The 23591-nt window shown below is 37.2% G+C and overlaps 1 protein-coding gene and 1 long non-coding RNA gene across 2 annotated transcripts in view; both read left to right on the top strand.

Moving 5' to 3' along the window:
* Shrm (shroom) overlaps nt 1–23591 on the top strand; it is a 122694-nt gene that overhangs the window by 89331 nt on the left and 9772 nt on the right. The window lies entirely within an intron of this gene.
* Nucleotides 3156–22239, top strand: LOC147907198 (uncharacterized). The gene is made up of 2 exons (XR_015547529.1): nt 3156–3236; nt 6785–22239. It is a non-coding gene; the product is annotated as an uncharacterized LOC147907198 (long non-coding RNA).

The following is a 23591-nucleotide window of genomic DNA, read 5'->3' as shown; positions in this document are numbered from 1 at the left end:
TCGAATGACCAGTCTGGTAAGTAAGAATAGATGCGAGACGGCAATAACCTCGCAATGTGTGACCGTTGTTCTTTAAATTCGCCAGTTCTGACGCTGCCTATCGAAATATATTTTAAAGTATATTTCTGAGATACAAACGCACAGAAATAGGTAGTTTAGTTATTAAGAGCATTATATTCTTCACATTATGTGTAGCCATATTTGAACGGTCGGAGGTATCCCTGTTTTTGTTCTTAGTCGACATTATCGACGAGTAAGAGTCACGGTAAGTCGTGAACGCTATTTGTCACTCGAAAGTTCGACGCAATCGAGCCTCATATACGAACGATCGTGGACGATCTCGAATCAGATGTTTTCCAAGACGGTCACGTTTCCTTCGATCAACTGAGATCTCATGGCAGTCTCAACAATGATAGCTCTCTCTTTCTCTCTCTTTCTTCAGATGTCTTAATCTCCGCTTCTAATATTTAAAAATCTCTCCAAGATCGACGATCAGTCGTTAGATGAGCAAAAATGGACGAGGACAAGATGAAGAAAGGGAAAGACTAGCGTATAGATTGTATGTGAAGTGAGAGTGCGAGGAAAGTAGAGGTAGAGAGATATTCGGAACCGTGGAATACATATGGCGCAGTATACACGATGTCGGTGTACGTCAAACTCACTTACCTACGACAATCGCCGGCGGCTGTGCCGGTTTTCTGTCTCGGGACAAGCGAGCGAACCGAGCCCGGTCGATCCCCAGCGAGAGTTGAGACCTGTTATTACATGAGAATGCGAAAAAGGAGGACCGAAGCTCTTCGCGGATCGAGGAAACTGTTAAAAATGTTGAGCCGTATCCCCAACGATGGATCGCTCTTCGCTTCTAATAAACATTTGCTTGGTGTAGTGAGGAGAAGAAGAGAAGACGGCAGATACGTGCCTGGCCTTCTACACACGCTGGAATTATATGCTCGGTATAAACTCGGAGACATCGATTATTCGTGGCGCGCAACGTTGATGGGGCTCGAATTAATTGTGCGATCCTACGCGAACGACACGGGAAATGCGTTTTCCCGCGGGATATCCTGCCGAGGTCATTGTCACCCGCGCTAATTTACAACTTATATCGATGACCCGTGCGTTTTCTCCTCTCGATTAGCCGTCATGCATCTTTCCTGATCGCGCAGCCGGTGATTACAGGGCTGAAGCGGATCGGCGCGGAGTAACCGCTTTAACCGCGTCTCCGCGAACTCCGTTTCCCTGGCTCGCAGAAGGTGTCTCCGCGGCTATAAAGTCTCGCTTCGTAACTTCGGCAGTTGTAACGTATAAATTACAGCATTCGCGATAGTAACTTACGAGTGTTGTCCTCTTAGAGCGAGTTACGACTGTGCAGATGTTGCAAGTTGCCGCGGAATCATAGCCCCGACCGGCTAACTTGGCCGCCGGTATCAAAGAACGTGTATTAGCTTAAAGAACCATCCGATAGGAATATTAATCCTCTTTCTCGCGACCCAAGCACGCGGGTCGGCAAGAGCAAGTTGAGCGTGCGTCGCGGGTGAACAATTCCGCGACGTATGCGTTTTATCTTCGGCCTCGTATTATCGTTGAAATGGCACGTTCGATGGCTTAAAGGCCAATCCCCTGTCGCCACGTTTTCACATCCGATCGGGACAACAAAATGAATTATTTTTAGAATCATCGCTGATGCGGCTGAACCACGTAGACTTCGTGGAGGTCTATTAGCGGTGCCCTAGACGTCGGATTAAACTGGTTTCCGCGAGAGGTGCATCTCGCCATCGGTTCCACCGACGTAGCATGGTAGTGATAACTGGTAAAACTGTCAGCGACATTAACATAATTCAGAGGTGCGAACATGAGTGTTTCGCCGCTTTTACCTGCATTCGATTCATGACATTTCGGATCATCGTAGATGATAATATTAAACACAGAAAAATAGCACTCTATTGCTAAGAAAAGTGATTACTCAATTTATTTTCTTCCTTTTAAATAACGGTTATCTTTAAAAGAATATTTTAATGATAATGATCTTAAAATGTGCTTATTAAAAACAACTTACAAATTTTAAAAAATTTATTGTGTACTAAAAAATAAGATTTTTTTTTATATTATAAAATTTATCGAAAAAACGACTTTGTAGGATAAAGAATCAAATTTGTTTTAATAATCTTGAAGTAAAACTTACTAAGATTTAAAATCTATTTTGAATAAATTTGATGCTTGTAATGAAGTTAAGATATAGATTTGAAGATATATGAACTTTTGAGATATATGAACAAGTAATTATTACTTGCGTGCAGTAAGTATTTTTCTATGTGTACGATCCGTTTACCTGTCACTACGATCATTCCAAACATACGGAAAGAACGGTTTTGCTAAAGTGTTTAAAAATTTAACTAGATACAGATTTGAAAATAATTCTGTTAGGCTATTAAAATAATTATACGTAAGACGCCAAAACTAATTACTAGAACGTCAGAACTTTTTGCAGCATTGCTTATTACGCTTGAACGTTCTACATAATTACTTTAATGATCCAACAAAATTATTTTCAGATTTGTATCTAGTTAAATTTTTACATTTTATTTTAATAAAATTGTTCTTTCTATGCAAAATTCATTTTTTCATGAGTCGCTTTTCGTTCTCATATTACCCATGTGCATCAGAATAAAAAGTTAATTATGTTTTTTTTCGCTTTGCATGCATTTTTTCTCTCTCTCTCTCTCTCTCTCTTTCTCGTTCAACCTCCCACTTTCAGGATTTCCCCCTACTGACGTCCCTCCACCAACGCTGCACGAACTCTGCTCCGACTCATTCCGTTGGCAGCGCTCGCAGAGTACATATCGTGCACATTCACGTTCTCTCACAGCGTTCGTTGACAGCTGTCAGAGAGTACGTGCGCGATCAATAGTCCTGGAAAGAGTGCGGGTCGCGTCCAGGCTCGCGCGTTCTCCATTGTTTTCGTCACTTCTTCCAATTAATGATCATCGGTAAAATATGGTCAAATACGAATAAGAGATGACAACAGATGCATGATTCGTTTCGGCATCGATCGCCGCAGTGTCAGATAGTGCGGGGGCGAGGGAAACGCATTGTCAGAACCAGTGTACAATGATCTGAGTTTCCTACAGCGGGGGATCGCGACTGCTCGTCGGGCAGATGTTGAATTTGAGTGTGTACAATCTAGTGGGCAGTATCAGCACGATGGTCTTTGGGAGTAATAAGTTTCGGATACGGAGGTACGATGATTTTCAAATTTAAAGCGTCACAGTATTGTTTGATACGATTTCGCGCGGTATTTGCGAAGCGGTAAATAGCGAACTGTAAAAAACTAATGAAATATATATATTACCGTCGTGAAATTTAAACGGTTAGATTTACGTTAAATATTTTCGATTTAATATATGTTTACAAATATTAAGACACATATGTTTAGAATAATATTATTGCTATCAAGACAGATTTACAAATCTATTTTCGGCTTAATCATTCGAATTGTTTCGATTCCTTTTATTTACTTGTGTTTAATTTCTTTTTAGATTTATATTTTAACGTAAAGAAAACATTAACGATATGATTGCGAAACAAAGAGAGAAATATTTGTGAATTAAATTATTTTAAGATAATTTATTTACAAGCACGTGCGCTCATGCGAAAGAAAAGAGAAATCTTTATCACCAATAGAGAATCAATTTATAAGTTTAATCAATTGATAACGAAATAACTATTTGTAATTTTCTTCTTTATACTGGCTAATATACCAGTGAATCTGCTTTGAGTTTCACGCACAGTCAGTGGCTTCGACGTCATGGCTAATCGATAATACCAAGCTCCCCCTCAACAATCGATTGTTCCACCACGGCAACCCAAAATTTCACACTCCATTTGCGATGTCTCGCGATTCATCCTTACACGCATACAATCAATCTCCAGCTTTGTTCTATGATATTAAATCGGTTTGCAATCAGATTTATAAAACGTTGCCGCAATATTACGGCGTAGCGAAATCTCTTCAAAGTGATTTTGAATTGGACGATAGAATGGAAGCGCATCTTTATAGGAAGTAGGTTCCGGTTCATTGAAGAAAAATCCTCAATCGGACGAGCGACCAACTTGAAAATTAGCGTCGCGTAAACTTGAAGATCCATTTAGGATTATCGAGATTATTATTACATTAATATGGTCGCAATGATATCCATTGATATCTTTGTCTGTTTCAACTTTCATATTTGAGATATGACGAAATTAGCAATTGTGCAAGTAATTTGGTCAACAAGTTTATTTTTGCAATATTTCAGATCACTTGAGAATTACATCCATAAAATGACATGAATAAATAAGTTGTTACGTTAATTATTTTATGTTATTTTTGCAATTGATTTTATTGTTTTTGTTTGCCTCAAATATATATTTAGTAAATATATATTTAGTAGTTAATATTGAAATTTCTCTGAAAACAGAGCATAACACTTTACAACTGAACTATGAAATTAGTATTTTGAACCAATCTTTCAATTTAATCCTGAAACCAATGCAATTCGAGCGCATAATCTTTAGATTTGTTTTTGCCTTTTTCTTCATCTTAATTGCTGATCTGTTACGGTAATATACACGAATTTAAACGTGTAAGTCAGTTACTACTTCGATAAAAGTCGATCTTAGGAGTAACCGAGCGAAGCCTCTCTGGGAACTATTCACTCGATACGGCCGTAAGAAGCAGAAAGAACAGCTAAGCGAAGCGATCGCGTCTTTCTCTGTGTCTGGTATCTTCTTCCAGACTTCGAATATGCTCATCCTCCTCCCTTTCTCGCGAACGTGAGCTCGGATTCCCCTTCAGGGCGCAAGGGCATCTCGCTACTTATCGTGCCACGTTCGAATTCATTGTCAAGTCAAGTCAACGATTCGCGAATGCGCCGCGAGCGCATCCCGACACGCACCGGCATTCTACTCCGATGCAACGTCAGCGTTTCGCAGGCATCGGTACGGCTCGAAACATCTTTAGTGCCGTGCCTGGTTGTTACCTAACTTTCGGAGCGGCCGGACGTTTAACCGGTTAATTTAAGGCTCGCGCGTTACGTGACGGTATTATAAATATAGCGCGCATATTTCCGCTTCTGTGCATTATCCGCGCCTGCATATTTACGCCACGCGGATTAAGCGAATTCTCATCGGTCTTTTTTAATCCGCTCATCGGATTGCGACCGCCAATTAAGAGAAATTTATGCGGTCTCTCTCTCTCTCGCGGTTTCGTCTTATCATGCGGCGATGATACATGAAGGCGAAATTCGCACCAGGTCAACTTCTTACCACTGAAATTGCAACACACCGTGGTCCAGATTCCACCGGCGACCGCGTATATTTCTCCTTTCGCGAAGAAACGCGTAAAACGGCAATTCCAGATCGAGCATTCCAGTGCGTCGCTCAATCCGTTTCGTTTATCTATGTTTACGTTGAGCGTTGCGACTGCAACGATATTAATGGTGATCGCTCACTTCGTTGTTCCAATGGGTACTTGGACTATAGACACTCAATTAGAGGCTCACGGTCTCTAATTGCGTTCACCTTGTAACAGGTTAATAGGTTGCCGCTTATCGATGTAGTTTCACTCAAACGAGACGAACAACCGCAGCGATCATACTAATTAATAACAATTAGACAGTCTCTCGGAGGAATCGCCGCTTGGACCGTACTCCGCGATGCTTTCCGGTCGCTGTTACGACACTTTGTTAATGGCGTTAGATACGATCGTAGATCGATCTGGAAGTTTGCTAGCCAGCGCCATCAAGTTCTCAACTATGAAATATATTCGAGCCACTCAAACGCTTTTAGATTGGTCCTGGGGTGAAGGGTAATGAGCCGGTACGATAATCTATACTCAGAAAATGAGTGACGGCTCATTACGCGGCTTTAACATAGTGCTTCCAACGGATGCTTGTTCTTCCGATACTGTTGTTCAATCATTAACGATGTTCGAGATCTTCGATGTAGTTTTCTCTGTCATGTCAGAGCATAGTTCTCACGTGCACCTTTGATCCGAGAATTGTACTGGAATGACCGGTTCATTGAAGAGAAAATGCTTTGTATTTGTATTCTTCTATTTAGGTTTACAAAAATTAAAGAGTACCTTTGGTTAAAAATATTCTCTATAAAACTTTTAGAATAAATCTTACTGAAAAAATGAAATTTCACTCTTAAAGAGTGAAAATGAAATGAACTCGTTTTTAAGACTCGCTCAATTTTCACTTTTTGGAATGAGATTCCATTCTAAAGAATTTAGAGAGTACGTTGCGTGTATGTAAAATATTATACTATTTCAACTTTATTTATAGAAGTTCTGCGAACATTATGTTGTATAATTCAGTTCAGCAATATTTAAAAGACTATAATTTTAACTTGCTATTATTCATATTATTTAAGTATTTCATGTAAATTATCACTTCACCCCGTCACATGAAACGTTAAGAAATATTCGCATAACAATCTTGACGTTACTTTCACATATATCTCAAAGAATATGCAAACCGATACATTCGACTATTTCTAATGTAATGTCCACTTCGCACATTCTGAGTAAGTTACAGCTGAGTAAGTTACAAATATCGCAACGCGTTTACGTTCACCAACGCCGATCGCTATTATCACTTCTCTATGCTGATCAGGCAACTTGTCAATTTTGATTTTCCTATGTTCTCAACGCGCTAGCAATATGCTCATCTATGATGCATTAGCCCATGAAATCTGGTTTACGGTTCGATCGTTCCGATATGCGATCTATCTCGGATTACAGAGATCGATCGTGCGAATGAAGGCAACAACAATAAGAACGGTTCATCGACGACACGCGGAGGAACAGTTGCGAAACCAGCTGATCGTGTTATCTGACAATGAGCCTACATTGCGACGCGACCAGGCCTACCGCGAGGCGACCAGGTACGCAAAACAAAATAGACGATCGAACGGATATCGTTTCAAGGATTCTGTCCGTCGTTCCGCCTCGGAACGCGTGGGCGCGTTTCGCTACGAAGGAAGAACACGGCACGGCGCAGCGCAAAGAATCGCTGGGTGGGCAGTTCTTCCGCAAGTCTTCGGAACGCGCCAAGTAAAATCGCGACGGGCGAATTCGCGCTCGGACCGATTATTGTGGCGGCCGCGGCGAGCGATGACGACGAGCGATGGAGACGTCTCGCGATTTACGACCTGGGGGCCCTGTTTCAACGGGTCCTACGACTTGCCGCTTGATTTATGATCGAGCAAACGTTCGCGATGAACGATCCGACGAGAGAAGATAATCGATGCGGCGCCCAAGATCTATCGTACCGGAAAAGCCCGTCATATACCTTCTTGTGGCGAGGAGGCATCATCGTCGACAAACGACGAGCATGATGGTCCGTGATTAATTATAATGATATTAATTATAAAATTCATTAGTCCTTCGGAGTGAACGACGGTCTTCGTACGCCATCATAACGGCACACGAGCAGTCGTGTCTTTACGACCGCGAGTTCCCGTTATTTTCAGATTTTCGGTCGAATATTTGTTTGATATTAATTAATAACGATTTATTAATTTCCTACGTGTGAGCGGCCGACTTAAAAAAATTGTTCCCGGATTTGGGTTTGGGGGCCATCTATTATAATGAGAGCGTAGATTTTTATTTTTAATATTTCATCTCACGCGAGGCGATCTTTTCTGTAAACATCGCATGTTTCTCAGTGTCCACAAAATATGTACACCTCCAATTTTTTTTTAAATAACAAACATTAATAAACAAACATGTATAAATGTCATTAGCCAATCGTTCATTTTTTTCGTATTTTTATATAAATCTGTAGAAATTTAAACGAGGGTATTAAATTAAATATTTTAATATAATCGAAATTATTAGATCTAATATAACATTTGTGATTGAAACATTAAAAGGTTTCCAAAGTGGCTAAACTCATCTTAGATTTTTTTAGTATGATATTAAACCTAAAGTGATTGCAAAATCGCGTATAATAATAATTTATAAACGCAATTATTCCTTGCCCAAATAGTTGGAGATAAATGTAGAGAACATATATTTAATAAATTTTTGTGCTCTTCCTCATATTTCATGCTATAAAATTAATATCATTCACTAATCGGCTATCAAAGAAGACACCACGTCTTATCGTAAGTCAAAGGTGCTCGCCATGAAATTTTCTTCTTGCATATAGTAGCGTAGGCGACAGAACAAGACCCTCTTTGTTTGGAGACGCTCCTCTATCGTCTTCTGGGAATTCGGTCTCTCTTGTGTGTGCCGATGCCATTGCTCTTCCTCTCTTCGCCACCCTAGTAGTGCCCCATATCCTCGTCATTATCGTGGAATGTTACAGGGAGAGAAGGAGACAGAAATCATTTGCCACGCGGTAATTGCTCCGGCGAAATTGAATTCTTAGACGAGACGGAATTAGTCAAAGTCGAGTCAGAGCGCGACGACGATTTCACAACGTTGATACTTATATGTTTACAAATTCCTTCCGTCTCTTTTTATCTCACCCTTTGCCTCCCTCAGTGATATAACTGTTGATCCCATTTATTGGTCGTAAAAAGTATATCCACCACAATAAATTAATTTTTCAGTCTCATATTTGGATTTGAGGAAAAACACGATAAGATCTCTCGATATCTTCCGTCATTGAACAATTTTGCAATTGATTCGCTAATAAAAATTGCCTGTTCTCAACGATTGATCTCACTCATTTCTTATATTAAAGTAATGTATCCGGGATGCAACTCGTGAATTGCGTTATTATGCAGCTGCTTCGTCACATTGATTCGTTTTCCAAGTATTGAATGAAGCTATCGTGTATTTTATTCTGCGGTTGGATCTGTTACTCGCCTGCGAACAACCGGTATACGCATGATCGACATCTAACACCGCTCCGCGAACGATCGCTTCCGAGTACACTTCCAGTAATGTCGCCACGTTGTGAGGCAGCGTCTCTTAAGGCAATAAGCAAAATGCTCTCTTAAGGTAGCCGGTAGTGTGCCCTTTCGTATTACAACCGTTAACTGCGACCGATTCTCTTTCTAGTAGAAACATTGCTCGCTTCGACTCCTTTATATTCGCTCCACCGCCTCCATTAGCTACCTTACAAATCGTCTTTTCCGTTATCCTTTGTCTTCCAACACTCCGAAATGACTGTTTAGTTCCCACCATTTAACGTTTTTACATTTTGCTTCATTACTTTTCTGTCTGTGGTGGCCCCCATTCGTTCCTTCTTATTCTTCCTCCTTCCACAAGTACATTCTTTTCTGTTTCATCTATTCATCGTTATCTCTCTTTAATCGAGCGCGTCGAGTTCTATCAACATATCTTTACATTCCACCATTTCACGAATTCTTAACTCTGCCTCTGTACGATCTCTAATTCTCAACAACATGATAACAGTTACTGATAATTATATCATCGCGTCTAGTATAAAATAATCGTTTGAAGTTCAAGATCATGTTCAAGCTCAAATTACGAAATTGAATGGAATTTTCTAAAAGTACGTAACGAGGCAATTACGCTGAACGTCTATAAATGAATATAACATTTTTTGCTTTTCTTCGAATGATCGTTCATAGATTCAAAAGAATTTTGTTCTAAGAAAATGATTAATGTAACGAGCCAGCTACAAGTTAATCATCGGTTACAAGCAGTTTAGACGCCTGCGATGTAATCAGCGCGGATTCCCACGATTGGCAGAATCATTTACAATTAGTCTCCATCATCTAGTTCAACATTAATTTCTAAAACGAGTTCACGGCATAGTATTTCGTACAGGAAAGGCTTGCTGCGGTTTTCATGCTCATCATTTCAGAGACATCGCAATTTCGCGACATCAAGGGGAACAGTTCGTTTTTCTTCAATTTTCTAAACGTTGTTAACAGATTATCTATCTAAATCCGACGTGATATCACGTATTGTATGCTCTACAAGTTTACGTTTCGCATATACCTCTGGTAAACGCGATTCTCCTCCTGACTGAGATAATAAGAACAATTTTCGATACATAATATTAAAGAGAGTGTAATTTGCGCACTTAATTAGAAGGCAGTATATCTCCAAAACCCGCCATTATTCCACTCACGTAAGCTCGTGATTATGTAGTATAATGCACCTTCTTCCATCGCTGCAAGCACAGTGTTTGTTAAGAGTAATATGTAAATTACGCGATTGTTATCGCCAGCTTTATCGGAGGCTTGTCTTTTTTTTTTAAGAGACGTGTACCGCAATCGTGTATTCGGAGTGGCGTTACTGAATTGGTTGTCGTTTGTAGTAATGTAGTCGGTAGTAGCCGATCTTGTTGTCAGACGATGATTAAACATCTGTTGCCGCAGCTGTGTACCTCCTTCCTTCTCGATTAATATTTTACTTCCTATAAGAGATTTCTACTCTACTTCAAATAACATTCCATATGTGCTATGCACATGCAGTGCATCGTGATACGAAGTCAGTCATGAGAATGGAATTAGAAGCAGAAATCACAAGATATAAAACGAATTGCGAGAAAACTAAAACTAGAATGCGTTGCTTTAAGCGCGAGAATGTCTGGTATGCGAGGTCACTAAATTGCTGACTGTCTTCGTTTAGATGATTTCCCTACGACCCTTCCCTTCCCTGAAGGAGGCTGCAACCTCTTCTTTTCAATGTATTCTTTTTACTTCTAGTTTGCTCTTTTCTAAAAAGAACCATATTTCGAAAAAAGACTTCAATTTTAAAGAATTCTCTTCTCTAATCGTTAGTAGAATTCTTTTCTCCTTTGAATCTAATTTTTAACGCATTTTTTTTAATTTAATATTTACGATGATAACAATTAAAATTTTTAAAAGAAGATATTATTTTAAGAAAGTGTCAACACACATTGTACAAAACTAAAATTTTATAAATATAAATATATGTTTGATAAAATATAGATAAAAAAAAGATATTATTTTAAAAGAATAATTCTTTAAATTAATAAAAATTAATATAAGATCTTATCTTAATATAAATCGTTTATACAGTGAAAATGTCCTGTTGCATTAATTAAAATTTTGGTTAGAAATAGACAATTCAGAATTTTCTAATAGAATATCTATACTTTTAGTTAAGATAATTAGAATTTTGATTAATATAATCACAATTGCCTATGTTCATTTTCAACTAGAAATTTTGTTCAGTGTTCAGCATTCAAAATAAAAAAAAAACGATATATTTTTTTACTAAAATAATTCAATAAATCTCTAAAAACTTTAATCTTTTAAGTTGATGTTTTGATTAAACAAAATTCGTAATATTACATCATATAGAAATGATTATTTCATACACGTAGCCCCGAAGACTTACACATTATCGAATGACAAGGAATGTGAACAAAGAAACGAAATACAGCATTCTCGACAACATTCCAGGCAAAGAAGCGCAACCACAGCCGAGACGGAGCGAGCGATTGTATTCTTCCGGCAAACGCCGTTTCGTCGAGTCCGTCGCTAACGTGTCTCGTACGTTGCCATATGTTGCCGTATGTTGCCGTGCGACAATTAGTTACCTGCGCTATTATCACATTCCTCAGCCCCCGCTGGTTCGCGCGTCCTTATCCTTACCCTTTGTCCTGGCGCCTCGGCCGTTTCCCTCTCTGTGCGCGCCTATTTCCATCTCCCGACCGGACCCCATCGCGAGACCTTGTCGCCGTTCACCGGAGCGTGGAAAATGAGAGTACTTCTTGCCGGAGCCCTCCTGGCGATTCGTATCTACGTGCCCTGCCCCATGACAGATACTTTCTACGCATTCTCTACGCTTCGTTCTTCTAAGTAACGTTGGATTTCCTCTGCCAACGCTTCGCCTTTTGGCGTAAAGCGCGAAGTGCTAGACCGAATCCGTCGCAAGATCACGCCTGAATCATCGCCGTCGAGAATCGACCAGGTTGGCCCGATTGCTCTCGCGCGCGAAAATAGAAAGCACCGCCGAAAATGACGACGCGTTAAAGTTTCGTGTCAATATCGCGCGACGCATAAATGTCCAACATGCTGCGCGTAAAGCGTAGCGCGACAGTGGGTGTCGACGCAATGTGCATGTCGAGCAACGTCTCATTTTGATGGTTATTCCGCTGCAACGGTTTCCTGCTGGTTCACCTTCGGAGGTAGATACGCGTGGGTGATTCCGTCTAGCGATTCGCGAGATGAATACGCGTCGGACAAGTTTGTTACTCCCCCGCTGACACTTTAAAAGCGTTAAACGTTTTCCGCCTTCTTAAGAAATCATTTTACGACGCAATCAATTTTATGATCGATTTAGTTTTATTCGACTACGACTGTAGAGTTTCCAACTTTGGGAATGTAGTATCTAATTAAAACAGGAACAATGGCCCGTATTTCGAACGCGTTTTTATCGACATAAATGCACATTTTTATTTCTAAAATTCTACAGTATATAAGTACCATAAATCATAGATCAAATACGCGCTAACTTTGTAATAAATGCGTTTTGAATATGAATCAACAAAGATTGATTATATGTATATGTAAGAATTTCTTTTGAAGCGATATAATAATGGCAAAGTTCCGTATAATAAATTAATGTAATTTAACTTCTAATTAACTATCTTCTACAACAAGCGAATCATATGACAACCGAATATGTACATCTCTATAATTGCACTTTTTAAATATAAACAATTTTAACTTGTCTTTTACATTAATTTTAAAAGTGAGTTGTTTAATTTTAATTCGCAAATTTGGCACGTGTGATTCATTGTTTTGTAAAATTGTTTAAAGTGCAAACAATCGTAAAGGCACCTCGACGATTACAAATGAAATTGTGATCCTTTATGTCGTCATTCACATGCTTACAATACATTACCATTTACGGCATGATTAAATTATAACATTGCCTAAAACAAGAAGCCTTTCGTGAGAAAATGTGATCGGCGTCGTAGACACTTTACAAGGTAATGCATCGTTCGCCATTTACAGAATTGATTGTATATTAATGTTTTTAAATATGTTGACGTTTGACGAATCGGTTGGTGAGAATCGACGAGCATGAATCATCAAATGGCATTATTTAAACAGCGCACGTAGCGCAAGTTGAAGAGCTACCTCTTCATGATCGTTCGCACCTTGTTCAGCAAGAATATCGAACGTCATCCCTGTGTTTACTGGCTTCAAGAGTGAGCAACTTATATATGGATACAAATAATAGTTTGAGTATACAGTTATGCTATTAATTTCGAGAAGATCATCATTATCGTCCTTGCATGTAATATCTTCTTCGATAGTAACTACACGTTTGATTGCTTGCTATATTGGGTTATCAACTGATATGCATAAATCGTCGAAGCAAGTTTTATAAAAAAGGTGTCACAAGATTTCTTGCAGAGATATTTTACCTACATATACATATCAAAATAAAAGATATTTATTGATAAAATGTACGTAGATGAATTTAATTTACATATATAATTTGCATATTTGCATAACGCATCTGAATTCTTCCGTCATTTGTTTTACATGTTCGTTTTTGTTCCTCGATTCTTTATCTGTTTTGTTATTTTATTTACTGTGTATATAAATTACCTTCTATAATTCTTCAACTGTTGCAAGCGTAAGTAAGTAACGTACATTTTTTACATAGTTTTATCACGTATTATTCTAATCGCGTGTTATTTTAAACGCTTCTTCCGCTCTTTTCAAGATTAATCTACTGCGATTAGCAAAAGGAGTTCAAGTAACGAGTAACCAAGTCGAGCTTCACTACACGAGTGCTTTTAAATTGCCATTCCGAGTGCAGCTCGTTGCCAGTGTGAAAGTAGGTTGACATGCTTCTACATTTTGCAGATTCCTTGCTCGTAAAATCTTTTTTATGTCACATAAGAATGTTACGGTTTATTTTGCAACATAAAATTTATTAAAGTAACTGACAAATTTATTTGTTCGTTTATCACGCAATATTTGACGATATTATAGAGTGTTTTGTAAAGACGTATTAATATTATTTGTATTAATATCATTTGAAAGATAATATACATTTTACGTAAATATATATATTTAATTTTTTTATAGTAAATAACTTTATACATATATAGTTTTTCTGCACCAATAATTTGATAATCCTTTCATCTAATTATTTAGTGCCAAAAATTAATTTCCTAATAAATAAAGATAGAAAAATTCACTTTTTGATAACAAAAGATTAAAAATATTTTGCATAAATATTCACACTCATTTAATATCAGCGATTTATAACTAGAAAACATTCGAAGAAAGTGTCGAAACCTGATTTCGCGCGGACATTAATCAAAATCGCGGCTTTCATTAATTTTTTTATGAATCAGCAAATGGAAACAGGTGAACGGAGCTTGTAATGATAGCGTTTATGTGAATAGTCGAGCACATCAGGAATATATTATCTATGCGAACGTACATATGCGCGATAACGTTGCGTTAGCACTGCCATGCGGGCACGATAAACCGATAAGCGACCCTTTCTTCCCACGCCACCGACATTTTGTATCATCGTGCGATTTTCCGCAGGAACAAAAGCTAAGGTTGAACAAAATGTGCTTATCACTACTTCTCGACGTACCATTTTGTTAAAACTTTGTGTACTCAATATCAAAAAAATAAATATTATGATAATGTTTTAGCGTCAATAATATTTCGTTTATTGAATGTTTTCATTGAATACTTATTTATATATCGAAAATACTGATTACTATATATTTTAGTATCGACAATATTTCGTACACGCGTTCAACACGTCAACACCTGATATTATAATTGTATTGGAAATCGGAACTACCTCGTATGTAGTGTTAGATGCTACTACTACAAATTACTTTCACCATAAAAATTGTCGGTGAGACGGAACAAGAAACTGTGTAACAAATGCATCGTGTTTTTGCAGCGTCATAATTTATTAGTAAACGAATTGATTATTCGTCATTGCCCGATCTGATGTTTTAATTTACTATATTTACTTTATTTAACGCCAATAATATAATACGATTTAATTTCGGGAACAATCAATTCTTCCTGCTGATCTAATTATTATGCATTTATCGATAAAAAGTACATATCAAAATATTACGTATACATACGAAATGTACAACAAAATTTAGGCGATTAATTTTATGAAATATTTAGCACGAAACGTTTCGCTTTCGACTTTTATTTCAGTCGCAGATATCTCGGTCCGATTACTCGCTTCGCGTCGCACGCGATTATCATCCGTATGGCCCAGATAATTAAAAAAAGCTAGTGAAATCTTTACAGTTACATTTTACTTCTTCGTAATTATCCGTTGTGTATTTAAACAAAAATAAATTTTATATCCGATAAAAATTCTAAGTTTAATTACTGAGAAGTCTCTTCTATAGACATGATATTTGTACTTGAGATATTTACTTAAATGCTTATACTACTTGAAGACCATCCTCTCTTAAGTGTTCTGGATATACGTATTTCATTCTAAGGTAAAAGCTTGACGACGACGCGACAGGTTTCCAATGCGAGGTACGGCTTCCACGTGCGAAGCCTTGAAAATGTGACATACCTCTGCGAGCATGACAGTTCACAAATATTGATGAGGAATACTCGAGTGTCATTCCTCGTAGCATTCTGACAGTCATTTGATATAGATCGTTGAACACTCTTTTATGGAACATCCTATTAAAGTATGTCATTTCTGACCATATATTATATCGCAATTGAAATCATTCTCTTCTACGTCCATTTTTAGTAATATCCGGATGTCTAATAATTTTTATATAATCATTCATCAATCATATAACACATATACTCTATAAAGTGTATATTGTTCTTAATAATAGTGCAATATGTCTGTTTGTAATTAAAATTGAACCAAAGTGTTGTAGAAGCAACGTAACTCATCTCTTTCAACGCTTTCATTTGCATCGAGATCATCGTTACGCGCTCTTCCGCGCTTCGCGCGACAGCATCACGTTTTTTGCCTTGCTAGACCGCGAAGAAAGTTTTGTCTGTCCGACAAATGCCAGTTTTCCCTTGGCAGGAAATGCGAATGGCTGAGGAATCGAGTACTCGACCCGATTTTCATTCGTCGCGAGGGCAGGCACCTGTCTATCCGTGAAGGTGGTGTTTACGCTCTCACACGTTACTCATACTACGCATTCTGATTTCGTAAGTGACGTTCGCGATGGGGACAACTGTCATTTAGATTGCAGTGCGCATGCAGTGGGTTATGAGAATCTTGTATCAACAGGAAGCACATGAGCAAATATCATTATGCTTGAAATTACAACATGCATGTAAAATATCTCCTTTAGGAACATACACATTTATATACATATGTATACATATGTAAAATGTTTTAAATATTTTTGCAGCTCTTTTTTGTATTCTATTCTTAAAATATCGCAAAAATAATTTGCATTTAGAAATATATCATTGCTGACAGTTATTGATATTATTTATCAATGTGTCCATAAAAGACAACTTCTTGTAATTTTCTTTTCATAGTTTAACTACATTAAAATTCGTGGATCTACATCATGTTTCATTTACAATAGCTGCATGCTAAGTACCATGGGAAAATGGTGAGATACTTGACCGTTCCTGCTTATAGCAATCCGTTGGGCAGCTACCAGTTGTTCATAACAGTACTCTTCATTCTTCGATGTTGAGTAGGCGGAGGTACATTGGCCGCAAAAGTGGTTTCCTCGAAGATGAGATTGAAAACCGTAGCTCGCCATGCAAGAGCAAGATCGGGAAATGTGAACAAATCTTGTGATAAAATCATAACTAGATTTTATACTTGTGGATTTTCCGAGAAAGTGTCCATCATTTAATAGTGGAGATAGGATTTTCGGAGATAGGAGATAGGAAAGATAGAAAATAAATTTCCTAACCAAAAAAATATTAATACATATAAATAAAACTCTTTCAACTTTTCGTTTTACTTTCATCGAAAATTACTTAACGCAACTGATCGTTTCTTTACTGATCTTTTGAACTCTGTATTTAAAAGAAGTTAGCAATGTATACGGATAATGTATACATGTTTCATCAGCTTTTGTGCGCTATTCATAAGGTCACAAAGCACTTTTCGAAATCGCAAGTGAGCCAAGGTTACTCCAACATACTGAATGACACGAAGTTTCGCTCATCACATTTACGCAAATCGTACTTGTTCTTGCAAAGACACGCGTTGTAAGATGTCGGCGCTAGGCCGCGTCCGTTACTACTGCAAATGCTTAATGGACTTATAATAGATTCAGCGGAAAAGTTCCATTTCTGTCTTAGCAAGACAAGAAGTGACCATGTCGTTGATGTTGTCTTTTTATTCGTCTTCGAAAGAGCGTCGTCAGCCTTGTGTCTTCCGTAGTCACCGTTTCGTCACGTCCGTCGTGGAAACTTAGAAAAACAAAATTGCACGTTTGTAGTGCACTCCGACACGGAAGAAAAAAAAGCAATGTTATTCACAGAAACGTATCATCGCAAAAGTGCTGCAAGTAAATGTAAGTAGTGAGCAAGACGCTTTCACTTCTCGCGTCTGCGACTGTCGCGTTAAACATTTCCACGTGGAACAATTTCGTCTGCACAAACTAATTAACTTTTCATGTCTCGCGCTCTTTGATGCACATCCGGATCGGTATCTCACGCCTTTCAGAAACCTGGCATAAGCTTGAGAAACGTAAGCTTAATACTATATATATATATATATACGCGATCGTATGGATATACATGTTGCATGCGTAGGTGTGCTGTGGCACCCAAGATTCAGTCTAACAGATATCGATATGTGTTTGCATAACATCTGCCACGTTATGTGCAATACCATTCCGTATGAAAACAATAGACCACGTGAGATCGATTATACAACACCATCTAATGATACTATTCTATGCGATTTTTTTTTTTCAGTTATGAAAAGCGAATTGTTCAACGAAGGAAAATATCATGCGTTGGAGCTCTTCTAACACCTCGGTTTTATAGGTCGTGACTTTCTTTTACTCGCAAATTTAATATACACAATTGATGTTCTCCTTACTAATCTTTGGATCACAAAGAAAATGATTAAATATTAAATACGCACTCGCGTGCAATTGGATACAATTTAGATGCAGGATGCAGTTTAGCTGTGATGGCGCCTAATTACGCAGATAATATCATATCTTCGATTGATTCTTCCGGTGCGTTGCTAATTTCAATGTTTAAGTTGAACGATCAGATGTCTGAATTCATAATTTATCGTCGCCGATAAGTATCTTTCGACGTTGTGACGTATAAATACGCGTTCTATAAAATTAGTTGAAACTAACAAACGTCGCTCGCGGCTTATAGGCTGGATTTCGTTCCGCCGGGTGCGAGACGATTCGCTCGAGCGAATAAACTATCGCTATGCCGCACCGTATAAATACGACCGAATATGTAAATTGTACAACTGCTACTACGAGCTTGTAGTGTTTTCTCCTTTTTCCTCTCTCTTCTTCGCGGTTAATTCGCGTACGTATACCGGCGGGTAGAAATATACGTGCGCGTAATCGAACTCGGCCTCGAGTTAATTACCAAGGTGTCGTAATGACCGATCGCCTTTCCCGACCGATCGGTGTCTACTGATCGTAGATCTGCCCTAATGAATACGAAACACCGCGCATGCAATCGTATCGATGTATCGATGTTCGCTATGTAGTCTATCGAGCGAGGAGGTATATTTACGAACGATATAATAGTACGGTTTATACATACTCGCTCGCGTTCCGCAAAATCGCCTTGTTTCTTAATATCAATGAAAGCACGCTGTTAGTCGTTGTATAATTAAGTTGTCGGACAGACTACGGTCCACTTAACGCTACAAATGCTTCAAAGCATTTTTTGATTGATCAATTAGTAAAATTCTGTCTTCTGATTGGTCAGTCAAGTGCTTCGGAGCATTTGTAGCGCCAAGTGGACAGTATCTAAAGGAAGGACATGATGCTCTATTTATTTAACCGTGACATGTGGATGTCGTGTGAATGTCTACAAAAATTTAACAAATGTTATCAAGTTTTATGCTGAAAAAGAAAACCGTATCTTGATTTTAATTAGAACGGTTCATGATTCATTCGCATAATTAAGATACCGAACAAAGTGTACCAGCATTTTATTTATGAAGGCGGTATGCACGTCGTTACACGTATTTATAAATGTAATAGCTGTATGTATACCGAACGCTTGGGTGAATCATATCAATATCACAGACGGAAAACACTCCTATCGAACTTTATAAAATATTGACGCATATTTCTGTGAGTATATCAACACGCGGTGTAATTGATTTTCGTAAAGAGGAGTACAAATATATATCCGTTATAAAATTTCTATAGAGATTACTAAACGAAGAACGATGTTACGGAATGTTGTTCAACCGCGACGTCCATGAAATGTACACGTACGGGTAAATAGTCAGACTATTATTTGTGAATCATAGCAAATGATTGAGAGAAAAATCTTCTTATCGCGCTTCGCGGTATATCTTGGCGAATATATCATTACTTTTAAACGATAGCAAAATGAAGATGCAAAATTTTTTTTAAAAACGTTCATTGCAAGAGCGTACTGAGAGTTCCTTATCGAGTCCTCTCAGAACGCCGGGATGACTGTATTGATAAACACTTAGCCATTTATCTGGCATACAAAGTCGTTAGGGCGTGATACGAAACAGCGCGGAGTGCTAGGGCGAATACAACACCGCCATCAATTATCATGATATACTAGTACATAAACTAGCTACCGGTCAGCCGGTATTCTCTCATCTCAGCATAATAAATTACTCGCGTTTTATCCTGCGGCTATGCCATCGTTAGTCGTGTACTTTTATCATTCGTATAAAAAGAATTATTAAATATTAATACATTTTTTTAATAGTACTAAATAGTAATAAATATTTATTTACTGTAATTAATTTACTTGTAATACTATTAAAAAATATTTATTAAAATTTAACAAGCTTTTTTGAAAATAAAAGCAAATTAATATTGTAGTTTTTGTATAAAATAAATATAATACGTGTACATTTAGTAAATATATACTTAGAATTATTCGAACAAATATTCATCATTATAATTTAACATTTTTTTAGTGTAATATTTATTCATATTCCCATTGAATATGCCAGCACAAAATTTACTGTTGATGTGATCGCTCGCTGTATTTATCTAGTCGTGTGTTAACATCACAGATACAGCGGTTAGAGATAATAAAAATGTAAAGAACACGGTGATTTTTACTCTCAAGGGAGTGCCGGAGAAACATATTTTTGTTGTCGGGAGAGTCGCAAAGTATAATATTCGCACGACACACGTTTATTTTCTTCTTTCGTTGTTTGTACGCGCATTTTATCTTTACTGATGACTATCTCTCTCCATGTTCAATCGGCCACGAAAAAGAAAAAAGTACGTATCGCGAAAGGCGTTCGGGGCATGTACACGATTACATATGAGCGTTATTCGATGTAACTTTTAAAGCCCCGTGTTCGCGTGTGCTACTCATTGCTCTTCGTCGGACAGGATCGTTACTTATTTTACGAATGAGCCTCATTACAACCGACAGCTTAAAATTGTGAGGTATATACAATCTGGCGAGGCAGGCACTTGTGAGATGCATTTTTTTTTCGATTGATTTTGCAAAAGTATCGCACGAAAAAAAATAATCGCGCATTAATATTTGTATATTTAGACATATCGCCGTAAATTATTATATAATATATCAATCAATCATAAAAGAAAAATAATAACGATTTTATCTAAATGGTTATCTTATGTAGTCACTTATATTGTGCAAGTATATCAAATTACAAAATATGTATATGTTATGTACATTTTTATGAACAGCATATCATAAAAATTGCATTACGTAGTTAATGCTGATAAAAACTTTTGCTTGAGTCATATCATATTTCGGCATTGTAAAAACGTCTCTTGTTACACTTTGCGAATTGCGATTACTTAAATCGTAAGATTATACATATCACACCGCCGCAAAAAATGACATAAGAAAAAAAATTTTAATTGTTGAAGAAAGAGAAAAAAAAATTACGTATTTTTAAATTAATTATTTATCATGGCAATATTAAATGTAAATCGACTAAGAACTAGTTAGAAGTTGCTTACGTCAAGTTCTTTATAAGTAATGTAAAAGTTAATTTTATTATGATGTAATACTCCTATAAATCACTTATTTTAATTTATGTCATTTTTTCCATGCATCATTTTTCTTTGAAAAATATTTGAATTTGTGTATGTTACTTTTCCTGATTAAAGGCCAATGTATATAGAACATAATTCGCACATACGAAATTCAAAAAGTTTCAACTTATGTCATTTTTCTTGCGGGAATGCTATATGTCATTTCATGAATATTGAAATTTCAATGTCACCTGTCAGGTTATCATATTGGTTTTATCGCATTCGTGAAACGAATTTCTTTATTGCATCGAGAATAACGTGCTAGAATACGATTTTGCGGTAGACTCTCGGCGTGATTAGAATTCGGACACGAATTTTACTTTTGGCCTTTCTCTCCTAACTGTTTTGTTACGGTAAAAACTTTCATTTCCCTCTTAAACATGCAAGACAAGAAAGAATAAAATTTAAGCAACATAAGCCGAAGCAATTTGTGCAAAAGCCATCACGTCTTTGGATGAAAGCAGAACGCTTTTGAAGTTGGGTGATCGAGTCGAAATAAGTTTTTTCGTACTGCAAATCTTAAAGTATCGCTCTTTTACTCAACCAAGAAAAGAATGTACGCACGCGCGATCATTATGGGAGATTATTGTACCATTTAGTTTTTTTTTTCAATCAGGATAACAACAAATCGAGAACATCTGAAGCTGTCTGTTAAGAATAATAATTTCGACGTTTTAGTGACACGACTTTGTAAGCCCATAGGCAGGATCTGACATTATGTGTTACGTCGTCATAAATATGGACGGGCTTAAATCGAGCACAATGAACATAAGGACGATATCGCGACAGAGACGGCATTTCAATGTCGTGATCCGATTAAAGAAAAAAAATCAGTGCCACAACCGTGCATGCTTCGGATTAAATCGAGGGGACTTCGATCGTGTGTTCAAAAATGATAAATGTCGAGGCTATGCAGCAATGTCAGTGTCGTGAATGTTAGTCTCGCTTCGATGATCTCTATCTTCCGTAGCAGGAACGAAACGCTCGTCAGGGTAGATCGCGTCTCGCGTGCTCATAACTTCTACTTACACAAGACAGAACAAGAAAATAGATTCGCGAGAGAAAGAGAGAGAAGAGAGAGAAAGAGAAAGAAAGAGAGAGAGACACTCTGCATTATTTCATATTTTATAGCTACATTGTCGCGTCTTGAAGAAAATCATATTAAGGCATGACCGAGTTGATTTTGAAGCGATGTGTTAAATTACATGTATACACAGTGTATTCAGATATATAAATAGTATTACATTTAAATTTATGTAAAGAGCATCATTACGATAATCGCATCATTAACGCGAAGATAATTTGCCGGCATAGTTGCTTCCACGCAATGTTGCAACCGTTTCAAGGTAAGTAAGAATTCTTGCGGTTGCTTATGAAAGATACAGAAGCCCGTGAGAAACTAATAGAATCGTAAAGATATGCCGAGGAATTAAAATTCATAACACCATAGTAGCCATTCGGTCTCGATTAAACTGTTTTCGCCGCTAACTTCTATGAATCTCAATGTAGTCGTATTTATAACTTTGACCGATGATTAATCAACGTTATCACACAATTAATCATTGAAGATGTGTTGTTATAATTGCGTTGTTATAAATCTATATGGACAATAAAGCGATCTTATGTCAGATTATATCTCTTGGAAATTCCTTTTTGATTTGTTAAGCTACACTCGCACGTTTATCTTCGTTTATGTGCATTGAATCGTAAGACATATATAACAAAATATTTTATATTATAAGGTAATTATATTACAATGAAAATGTTAGATGTACGCGCACGTGTGACAGCCGTGGAATTTACCGGCTCTCTATTGACGATATTTTATATAATTGCATGCTTAAAAATATTTCTTATTTAACATTTTGTTAGCGAACGATGTAACATTTTATCTGCAATTATTCATTAACCTAAGAATTGGTATTCTGAAAATATAATGTGAATAGCTTTACTCAATTCCATTTATCACGTCTAACATTTTAGAGGAAATTTAAATATACCTGACATACACTGTCTAACATCCACGTGACATGTATACTATTTCCTTTGGATTTCTACTTGATGCAGTTTTGCATGAGAATTAGTTATAAAAATAGCATCATAAAATGCGTCGACGTATTTCGAATTGTGATAAAATAACAAGTAATATAAACGGCAACTATAAAACTTGTTCATAAATCTTCCTAACAATCATGTCCACATTAAGACTGCATTCCTATGAAATTGTCACTATTGGTTTAGAAAGAATGAGATAGATTCAATCATGTCTCTCTCTCTTTCTTAAGTATTAAGTTGAAGAGATACTGATAGAGTTAAAGAAAAAAATGCTCAATTCTTTTTAAGGGAGATGTTAACGTCAGCGAATGCATACTCTATTACCTATTACATCTATGCGAACAA

This window comes from Acromyrmex echinatior, chromosome 15, assembly GCF_024713525.1.
Source record: "Acromyrmex echinatior isolate Ae372 chromosome 15, ASM2471352v2, whole genome shotgun sequence".
In the NCBI taxonomy this organism is placed as follows: Eukaryota; Metazoa; Arthropoda; class Insecta; order Hymenoptera; family Formicidae; genus Acromyrmex; species Acromyrmex echinatior.
Note: the sequence above shows the minus strand (reverse complement) of the source record. Positions and strands in the feature narration are given on the sequence as shown.